This window comes from Lygodium microphyllum, chromosome 24, assembly GCF_053477565.2.
Source record: "Lygodium microphyllum isolate KBCC chromosome 24, Lygodium_microphyllum_v1.1.10, whole genome shotgun sequence".
NCBI lineage: Eukaryota > Viridiplantae > Streptophyta > Polypodiopsida > Schizaeales > Lygodiaceae > Lygodium > Lygodium microphyllum.
The window spans coordinates 56,646,535-56,658,312 of record NC_141158.1 but is presented as its reverse complement, the minus strand read 5'-3'; the positions used below and the strand labels follow the sequence as shown (position 1 = coordinate 56,658,312).

The following is an 11,778-nucleotide window of genomic DNA, read 5'->3' as shown; positions in this document are numbered from 1 at the left end:
TTTGTTAATGCACTTTGTTACCTCAAAGGGCTCGTCTTGTAGCAAAGGCTTATCATATGGCCTAACCATTCTCTTAAACACTAGTGGGCCTCCAGCCAAAACCACTAACCATACCATTGCACGCTTGCAAAGCTCATGAGGTTTCATCTCACTCATTTTGTATTTATAAGCCAATGACAAAAGGGACGCGCTACAATGGACATAACACTGCACTTTGCATGTGCACGTTGTAATATCCCATGTACACATGTGGAAGTGGTTATGTGCGTGTGTATGTGTGGGCATGAAAAGGAGTGCTTATGTGCAGGTATGGTTGTAGATTTTTTGAGTGTGTCCATGGATATTACATGCATGTGCATTGTAAAAGAAGAGCATGATGCAACTTATAACACATTCCAATGCATACCATTGTCATAAACATATAGTCAATTTGATATGAATTTGATTGCATGATAAATGTTAAAGGAAATGACATATTCGAAAGTGAATCATACTACCAAATGATATTTTGAAGAACAAGTGATAATCAAAGAAATGCTACAAACTTGAAGCATTAAAGTGTCTCCCACATTTACCATTTGCAATTGTTCTTGTGTGTGAGTGATAATAGAGCTCACTTCCTCTCTTCTAGAATCTCTTCATTTTCTCCTAACTATTCTATACGCTCTACATGCATTGTCGTGACCCTATATATATTGAATGATGTTATGACAATCAAGCATTATCATATCCAACCTTGCCATAGTGGGATAATCGATTATTAGGACACAATTCCATAAGCTTTCCCCCTTCCTCTTCCATTGGGATAGTCGATTAGTAGACAAAAACACCAAGAATTGTGGGGTTTGGAAGAGACTTTGAAGGATCACCATTTTGTTTGGCTAGATGTTGCATTAGGCATTTGTATAAAATAAAGCATTTATGATCAATAATACTCTTATGGTACTTGTTTTTTTATTTTGCTTATGAAATAAATGCCTCATTCCTCAATCGTAAATTGGTACAGAGTTGAATATTCTCCTCCATGGCCAATAAAAAACTTTACTCGTATCCCTGTGTTATTGACCCTATAACATATTAGGGATTACTCAAATATGGCCTCCTTAACCTTAAAACACATTAGACATATGCAGACAAGCTAGTAAACACATAGATGAGTACACATGAAGCTTAACAAAGCACACTTCAGTTTGATGTAAAGCTTTTTATATAAGAGAAATCTTTAGGTACATTCTTACTTGTTAAGGCATTATCAACTCATAATGCATTTTAAAAACCAAAGGTATGTAGCTCATATTAAGCTATATCTTATCAATGGAAGCTCATGGGGTTGTGGCCTACTTTGTAGCTAATAAAGGATAACATGCCATTTTCCCTACTTCCCTTTTAGCTTAAAGAGCACATCAATCTCACCATACATTTGAGCTCATAAAGAATATACAAAATCATGAATTTATGTATTGACCTCAAGCAGAATCAATCCCAATCATAACCAATACAATTTTCCCCACCAAGTACACACTCTAGTCTTGCAAAATAGTTACAACCATTACTAAATATATGTGGATGTTATCCCTATGAAGTGCAATTCCTTGGTAAAGAGATTTCAAATATCAAAACATTTTCTATCATCTCCCTTACCACTCTTTCAAAATATTTGCCAAACTTTGATTAACTTTACATTGTGAAGGCTAAATAAGCCTAAATTAGTTTACTTGTGTTCTATGCAATTATTTGCAAAATTGCATCCAAATTTTGATTAAATTTATAGTGCAAAACCTAAATTGGTTTCTTTGAGGTTGCATGCAACAAATCGCACTCCAATAAATGTGAAATCAAATTAGCAAGATGTCATTAAACCTTGAAGCAAAAAACATTGAGACTTACATTAGCATGTCTAATTTTGTGGCACCAAATGTTTATTCTTCAATGCACCAATCATATGTCTTTTAAGGCTAGTTACACATCAAGCCAAGACCCTTGTGCCCACCCTCAAAATAGTGCATGATTTTGTTTGCATATCGGGTGTGGCTATAGTCATTTAAAAAAACCTATTTTAGCCACCATTTTAGAACTTCTAACTTGCTTTCCAGCCTATTTTAGCCACCATTTTAGAACTTCTAACTTGCTTGGAAATCAGTTTATGGTTCGAATCTTGTCAATTGGATGTAGGTTCGCCCCTCGGGTAGGGGATCTCCCCCTAGTCATATGCATCCATTGCATGCATTTTGTGGATTCAATCATCCATTTGCATGTCAACTCAACACCCCTACATTTTTGCATGCTCATTTTTTCATCCCTGCCTATGTATAGTTGGCCTAAGTCTTTGCCATGAAAAGCAAATAACAGACATAGAGAATACACAAAGTTATTAAATTTGACATATTGGAAGCACATTTCAATTCTACTATTAGGGCTTGAATTATCACCTTATGACCTTGGCCTTTATGCTCATATATGCTATGATGTAAAATAACCCATAGACTTTAGTAGAAAGTTGTCTTAATGTATCAATTGTGATGTATGTCTTTTAGGATTCTCAAATATTTATAGTATTCAAGATGGCACCCTTTCATGGATATTCATGAAGCAACCTGAATTTTTGTACTATTTTCTTGAAGATTAAATGTTGTTTTTTGTTGATTTTGATAGATTTTAGAAATTCAAATAATTTTTTAATCTCTAGGCATTTTGGTGCGTTTCTATGAATGGAGGGTATTAGTTCGTCGCTACATTAAAATGCCATGGATTCAAGTTATTTTAGGACAAATAGAGATCATGAACTTTCAAGGTAGACAGACATTCATGCAAATTCATACAATTCAAATAATTTCCTACACCTTGATTTAGGTGATTTTCTACAAATTAAATGTTTTAAGGTAACAAGCGTTCAATTTTTAGCAGTGTCCAAGTTTACAATAATTCGCTAAATGTCAAGAACTACAAAACTCAAATAGCTATTGTGGTTTTCTTGAAGATTCGCATAAGATATGTTCCATTAATCAAGCTCCAACTGAGATGATTCAATGGCTTTCTTTTGAGCTTGAAATAGTTTTTAGTTCTACTACAAATGTCAATTTTACAAGAGTTTTGTGATCTACTCCATTAATCTAAATTTAGGTTGCATTAGAAGAGAAACCATTTGGTGCAAGAAAAGGTTTCTAAGGTTACGAATAAAATGGATTTGCAAGTTTTTCATTGTTTTGAGATAATCAATGCTCTTGAGGATGTTGTTTTGTAGAAATTGTTGATTTGCATACTTTGTTGGCATGTTCTTATGTTCCAAGTCAAGATGTTATTTTTGAATAATTGTATGAATTGAATGGTTAGGTTATTGATATTCTAGATCAGTCTAAAATTTCTAAAGTTTTTGAGGAATTTAAACAGTTTGGGAGTGAGTTTTAAAGCAAATAAGGTTATGAAAATATATTTAGTGAGTATTTATACATTTTAAGTTACATCAAGAATGGTTGATATTATTTAGGATAATCAGTTCTTGGGCATGACAATGGTGATTTTTAGTAAGCTATATAATAGCAATAGAAGTATGAAGCAATTTTCTCTATCAAGAAGTGTTTGCATTCTTTACTTGTAAGACAATTTTTCAAATTTGCTAGACTTTTTAGGTTTATAGTAGATTTTAGCAATTCAAGAGTTTTCAGGTCTGCTTCAAATGTCAGATTTACAAGATGGATCCCAAAAACCTGAATTCCTCCAACTTAAATTCTTAAAAGAGAAAACCGAATTTGTATAGCAACCAAAACTATTACAGCAGTCTAAAAGCATGAGATACAATAGAAAGTGCTATAACACCTTGAAAAACAGCAAGTACATTAGCAACCTAAAATTTTAGAGCTTCAGAAATTTGAAAATAGACTTGAAAGTTAGCAAATACATATTATATCAGTTTGGGTTGATATTGAGAAAGACTTTGCAAATGATATGATGTAGATTGAAGTTATGAAAGACTATGATGTAAATGAAGATGCACATGTAGTTCTTCGTTGTTTGCAAGTCATCTTGGATTATATTGCACATTTCTTTGGTGATGTAATATTTTGTTCGAGGTCGAGTTTGTGTGGTACATTGTCATACATCTCTTATGTTTCACATGCTAGAGTGTGATCAGCATATTTATTGATCAATACTACTCTTTGCCATTGGAGTAGTGATCTACTTATTCAATGATGGTTCTATGTAATTATCTATGATGTGCTATGGATGTAATGTACTTGATGGGTTCCTAGCCCTAGCATGGCGCCTTGAAATGGTTGCATTGTATTCCATTGTGGATTAAGGGATAAGTGGATTCAAGTCATGGCTGCCAAGCATCCATCCACGAGGCTGTGCTAAGTGTTAGGGCTTGAATTATCACCTTAGGACTTTAGTCTTTATGCTCGCCTATGTTATGATGTAAAGCAAGCCATAAACTTCTACAGAAAGGTAGTTATCTTGATGTACCAATCGTGATGTATGTTTTCTGAGGTTCTTTGATAATGACATTAATCAAGACAATGTCTATTCATGGCTCTTCGTGATGCCATGTTAAATTTTGTACCATTCTCCTACAGATTGAATGTTATTTTTGTTGATTTATTATTTAGCAAATATGTAGATCGCAATATGGATCTTTTTGTGTCTTCAAGTTATATCTTTATGTTGGCTATTATTTTGGTTTATGATGTCTGACAGAATAGGCCAATACACCTATCATGTGTGGGTGTCTTTTATATGAAAGGATTTCCTTGCGTAAACCTAAAGGCACCCTCCAACACATTTAAAAATTGTGAAGTATCTTATAGAACATAAATACTTATGTCAATAAATAACTACTGATCTATTTCAACCAATGAAGACAACCTCTAAAAACAACCATCTAAAGACATTCACATATGCCAATATATAAAAACAATAGAAATATTGCAAAGAGGTGATGTAATATGAACATGATCCCCATGTTATACATCTTATAGACCTTTAGCAAGTTTTAACACTTTTGCAACCACCACCATTTCAGGCAAATTCCATCTATACCCCATCAACAGACCCTACCATGACTCCATCTATGAAACAACAACTACCCATTAGCAATTGGTTATTTGTGTCTAAAAGCTACAAGCAACGATAGGTCACTGCTTGCCACCCCACTTTGATCAATTATGTTGGCCATCTACCCTCTCGCACAAATGAAGGAAGCTAAAGATTTTGGTTGGACCTATGTTGCTATGTCCAAAAGTGAACGGCTCTTTAAATTATGTCTGCTCAAACCCTTGTTGTTAAAGTTACATATTAATCCTCTATATCCCTTTACTTTCAATTTTGACACCAACTATATATTTTCAAATTTGACAATGGTCCTTCTTATATGGATTCCTTTCACTTATGACTATGAGAGGTCTAAGTAGTAAAGAGAAATTGACAATGCATTAGTTAATGTGCAACACACACACACACACACACACACACACACACTCTCTCTCTCTCTCTCTCTCTCTCTCTCTCTCTCTCTCTCTCTCTCTCTCTCTCTCTCTAATTTCTACCACCACCACCACCACCACATTGCTATTTGATTTAAGTTGTTCCTAAGTACAACTTACATGTTTTGCTTCGCACCGAAAAATGTATGGCTCACCCTTATGTCCTAGTATATGCTTATTGAGTGCTTGCATTGCTTGAAAGTGAACATTGCCAAACAATCGTGTTTTCCCTCAAATATTAAAATGTTGTATGTAACATTGCACTACATACAAAGATAATGTAGTTGCACATGACACTACACATTGTGGTTGTATGATGTACATGTGGCATGTGTATATTTTGTTCTCTTGTGGAAAACCTTCTCGGATTTTACAATCTAAGAAGCACACTATGATAACATTTGAAGTAATAATGAAGGCTTAGACTTATCTAAGATTAGGAGGCTTCAAATTTTCTTGCCACATGAGTAGTATAAATGATTTTTAAGCATTAATCTTATAGAGACAATTGGAACTCACATGCAATACAACATAAAGTTGAATATAATAAGCCAAAAATGTGGATAATTGAGTAGCATTATCATGTGCAAATCATTTTTTCAAGGACTAAATAAAGTAGACATTGTAGACATATGCTATTGAAAGCATATGTTCTTATGCATGTGCTTCTATCATTGAGACATAAAATGCAAAAGGTGATAAAATCACTTTTTGCACAATAGTTGGACCAAAAATGGTAGTTGCTTGCATGCTACATTCTCTTAGCACTAGTTGTCACATGTGGTGCATGTTACTTTCCATCCCTCACAACAATGGTCTTGACCCTGCACAAAAATTGGGTAAAATATAAACATATTTTATAAGAAATGTGTGAATATAACAACAAAACTATGAATCACCTTAGTTTCATGAATAGAGGAAGAAGCAATTTTCATACACCATCATGATGTGCAATACTAATACATGATATTTTGGTGTCAAAGGGGGAGAGAGAGAGAGAGAGAGAGAGAGAGAGAGAGAGAGAGAGAGAGAGAGAGAGAGAGAGAGAGAGAGAGAGAGAGAGAGATTAACATAATGCATGAATAGCAACACTTGATGTAGAAGATGTTTAAGCTTCTACAACAAACTATTGTATTAAAGGTTTTCAACATTTTGTTGATAACAAAGACAAAAAAGAGTTGTAGACTTATAAGGGAGTTTAAGATTTAAAATGCCAACTTTCCAAAGGGGTTTTGCATAGATGGGTAGCTAAGAAGAGCTCTCTTGCCATGCCTTATGCTTCCTCAATATATATCTCTATCTTATGTGAGAAATGCCACAATAGCTTATACTTCCTCAATCTCTTTCTCTGTCTTGTGTGAGAAATGTAGACACATGCAAGCACGTGGACACACACACTCTTTCTATGTACCTATATCTTAACCATCTCACACCCCCTTTTGTACAAAATACTTGCTATTTAGAAAAAGTTATTGAGATCATTTTTCCACAGGGTTACCTATGGATAAATAATGTATGATGGAGGTATATTGCAAAGGAATAGAGGTTGTAATATCAGCCCTATTTTCTTTTAGCTCACCAAAGTCTACTAACATTCAACAATGTTGTGTAACATGGATGGCTTTCTCCAAATCTCATAATCAAATTTTGACAAGGAGATCAACCATTTAGCCAAACGGTCACAAGGTTGAAGCTTGTTCAACAATACATGTAATCCCTTCGCCTTTGTGAAAAGATATCACCTTCTCATTCAAGTTATAAGGCTTGAACTTCTTGGTGGTTAAAACCATGGCCAAATAGATATTCTTCAAATAGCTATAACAAAGCTCTAGGCTTGCAAAAGCAATTGGATGAAATAGGCTTATAAAGGCCATTGGATGATATAGATATGCTTCTTAAATTTGGGATAGGCAACAAGTAATAGTATACATTGTTGTAGCTATAAATATATAGAAGATTTTGCCTCTTTTTTGAGCCTTTATAACTAGTGTTTTGGATAGTTCCATCTTTATGTACTCCATCTTATAAGTTTCTACCCACTCAAAGATATATCTATGCAAGATTTGTCAAAGGCAATGATCATTCAACCAAATCATTGATGACTCTTCAAGAGTACTCTATTGATAAAACAAAGCTATGGTTCCCTAGGATTGGTGGGTGGGTTCATTGCTACAATGATAACTACTCTTTAGGATTAGTAGATATAAGGCATTGGGTCATAGTAGCTCCCAAATCATCTATATATACCTTAAGCTCCTCTGACAAAATGTCACTAAAGTTTTTATAAAAAATCCTACCAAGATCTTGGGGCATTATATAAACAATGACAACATTACCTCCATGCAAACCAATTGAAGTTAAAACTTGCTCGGCCTTAGTTACAACACTTTTCTAACTACAATGGCTTCAACTTCCAAGCAAACCCTATATAAAGACAAACAAGCTTTTCAATTATTTTGCAAAGTTCATGAAGTATATAGATGTGACCATTGGCCAAAGGAATGTTTAAAATTGGCTTGAAGTGTGGGTCTTTAACATGCCTAGAGGGAGCTCTATTCCAACTACTTAAGTTCAACTCTACATCTCAACACATACAATAGAGATAGGGACATCTAGAGTTAGCTTCCTTTGACACATTATATATGCATTTGTGTCTTTAAATCCCTAGCTATGTGTCATTCCACCTTATAGTTCCCAAACCCTTGACAAATAGCTTTTTTTTTCTTATTGATTCTCTCACATCAAGTATTGTAGTTTGATGAAAAACCCAATATAGTATATCGAAATCCTCGGTATCTACTTCAAAAGCTTCTAACCCCTAGATATTGTGTTTAGATTGAATATCAATGACATTAAATTATTGTATGGACTTGATAAAAGTGCCCTATTGATCAAGCCAATAGAGACCCTTCCTAATTTTGTACACTTCAAAGTCTCAATTTCATCAAGCTTAAAATCACAAATCCAGCTACTCTATTTGCTTCTTCTAGAGATAAATCTAGAATCTAATCATCACTATAAAGATATAGGGGAATAGCGACAGCCAGTTGTGATGCATATTAGCGGCGTCACTATTTGTGATGCAAATAGCGACACAAATACCGACGGTACTCAAAGTTAAAAAAAAAAAGACCGAAACCCGAGCATGGCATTTTACCGCGAAGAGCAAAAGAGATTATGCGTTTGTGAGGGAGAGGGAGAGAAAGAGAGAGAAGGAGAGCTTCTCACCACCGCCACCACCGTTGGTGTTTGCGAAGAAGAGGAGAAAGTGCATGAAGGGCGAAGAGGGACTGTCACGAAGAGGAGATGAAGAATCCATCCTTGAGCCTTTGCGGCGAGTACATTGCTCCCTCTTGGTTTATTCTTGTTCTTTCTTATTTTCTTTTGTATGTTTTTGTTGAGAATGATGTGCATTGAGGGAGAAAGAGAGGAAATGAGAGAGGGAGAAGAATAAATGAAAATGAAGAGAGAGAGAGAGAGAGAGAGAGAGAGAGAGAGAGAGAGAGAGAGAGAGAGAGAGAGAGAGAGAGAGAGAGAGAGAGAGAGAGAGAGAGAGAGAGGGGGGGGAATAAACATGAATAAAGAAAGAGAGAAAGAGAGAAAGAGGAAGAGAGAGAGGAGAATGAATGAGAAAACACGAGGGGTAGAGAGAAACAAAGAGAGAGTTTGTTCTTGTTCTTTCTTTTTTTTGTTTTTTGTTTTTTTAAAGAATGATGTGCATTGAGGAAGAAAGAGTGGAAATGAGAGAGGGAGAAGAAATAAGGAAAAGAAAGAGAGAACGAGAGAGAGAGAGAATAAATATGGAAGATAACAAAGAAAGAGAGAAAGAGAGAGAGGGGAGGGAGGGAGAGAGGAGAATGAGTGAGAAAACACGAGGGGATGAAGAAACAAAGAGAGGGTTTTTCTTGAGAATGAGATGCATTGAGGGAGAAAGATAAATAAGATAAATAAGAGAGGGAGAAGAAGAGAGTGAGAGAAAGAAAGAAAGAAAGAAAGTTATATTAATGTCTTCTATAGACCAAAACTGGCCTATGAGACAAACTGTGATACAACTGATGAGGTCCAGCTATCCAAAATAAAAGTGCTGAATGAAAAGCTAAAAACTGGAAACTGAAAATACGGTGCTGTGAGTGTGATAAGTGTCGTGTATGTGTATGTGCGTATGTAGCTCTGGTACTCCAGATAATGGCTACAAAAGGGGAACAAATGTCGGCTGTGATAGGGAAACAATTGTCGGCTGTGATAAAGTGGTGCGATGTGTATATGTAACAGATACAGGGAGATATACTATCCTGGGATGTAGTAGCAGTCATCAAAGTCGCTAATAGCAGGTGATCCATCCTGGATGTAGGATGTGGTACATCAGCGGTGGAGAAAGAGCAAATTGGAGATCTGAGATCCAATGTGTCGAGTGTCGTCGGATCTCAGTCTGCTGTCGATGTAGATCAAGAATCCTCCAGATCTCCTGTCGGTGTGGCTGTGGGGTCCGAAACCCACGGATCCTCGTGCGGTGTCGGGTACGCTAGTCCTCAGCCTGCTGTAGTGTGAGCCCGGAGGTCTGGCTAGAGGCTAGTACAGTAGCTCTCACTCTGTCTGTCTGAAAGAACTGTGTAATAGTTGTCTGGGTGGGCCCCTCTCTGATTGGGACCCGCTGTGTGCTCTGCTCTCTGATGTGCCATGCTTCTCCCAGAAAACGGCCAAATGATCTCTGATCCATATCAGTCATACGTCCCTGAAGTGAGCTGCTCAATGTGTATCTAGATCTCAACTCTGAGTATGCTAGGCATCTGAGAACAAAATGCTCCTCACTCTCCACCTCTGATCTGCAAAGGGGGCATATCCTCTCCTCTCACGGGATGCCACTGGCTCTGCCACTCTCAATCATAAGCTGATGTGATGATACCTTGAGCTGTCCAATAAGAACTCTCAATCAATGTGGCATATAGATCTGCATATATCTCGGAATCTCTATGAATCCCTGCTCTGATATCCTCAAGAACTGTGTATAATAATGTGCCATCTTCGATGGCAGTGGCTGTGCACGGCTGACCCATGTCCTCTGTATATAAATGTGCCATATCTCCTGTCTGATGACTCTGTTCCTCTCAAAGAGAGAGAGGGTGTAAGTGGGAGCCTTAGTATCATATAGAAGAGGTGGGAGTCTATCAATGTCCAGCCCATGTCTGTCAAACCAAGCTCTAGTTTGTGCATACCATGATGTGGTATCCCCCGCTCGAGCCATCTCCTGAGATGCCATATATGCTCTATATGCAATGCGATCTCTGTACATATCCTGAAATCTGTGTAGGAAGCAGACTGTCTAAAATAATGCCTCGACTAGCATGGGCGGTGTGGCAAGCTCTGCTCGCACAATGTCATGTGGGACTGAGGCCTTGCTACGAATCAATCTAGATATCATGATCACCTGAGGTCTCTCCATCAATGTCCATACATAATCGGCAAGGCCTGGCCCCCATATAGCTGCTCCATACATCAGTGCTGGAGTGACTAGAGTATCAAAGAGCCACCCCTTGGTGCGGGGCTCCTGGAAATGTGCCTGATGGCACTGTCGCTCCATAAGAGCCAATGCTGAGTATCCTCTAGTGAGGCGGTCACGAGCTACATGTGTCATCGAGAAAGTCCATGAAGCTGCTGTAAAGGTGACTCCCAAATATACATATGATCCAGTGATCTCAATACTCCCTCCTGCTGCCATGAAAATACTATGTCTGCGTATCTGAGCTGATGTATGGAATATAAGAACCTTGGTTTTACCAAGGTTCACTGTCATGCCTCTCTGTATGCAAAAATCATCCAATGCTAATAAATGCTGCTATAATCCCTAAGCTGAGTTTGAGACCAACACAATGTCATCTGCATATAGTAAGATATGAACTGTGGCTCCACTGAGATCTATACCTCCATCGGCTCGCTGTTGAATAAACTCTGCTATCTCATCAATGTATAGCCCAAATAGATTCGATGAGAGTGGGCATCCTTACTTCACACCAATGGTGCTCACAAGGAGATCTGATATACCTCCTGGACATCTGACTATGCCAGTAACCTGCTCATATAGTGCATAAATACCCCACATCATGTCATCATCCACCCCCAGATCAAGTAGGCGTCTGAAAAGCCTCTCTCTCGGAACCGTGTCAAAGGCTTTGTGGAAATCCACAAAGCAACAATACAATCTCTGTTACTTCACTCGTGTCTGGTCGATCAGACAACGGAGAGTGAAGATGTGGTCTATGGTAGAAAATGCCCATCTGAACCCTGCCTGTCTGCGTGTGCGCAT

General features: G+C 37.2%; 1 pseudogene; it reads right to left on the bottom strand.

Moving 5' to 3' along the window:
* Window positions 1-6,267: 6,267 nt before the first annotated feature.
* On the bottom strand, window positions 6,268-11,778 carry LOC148015119 (uncharacterized; annotated as a pseudogene).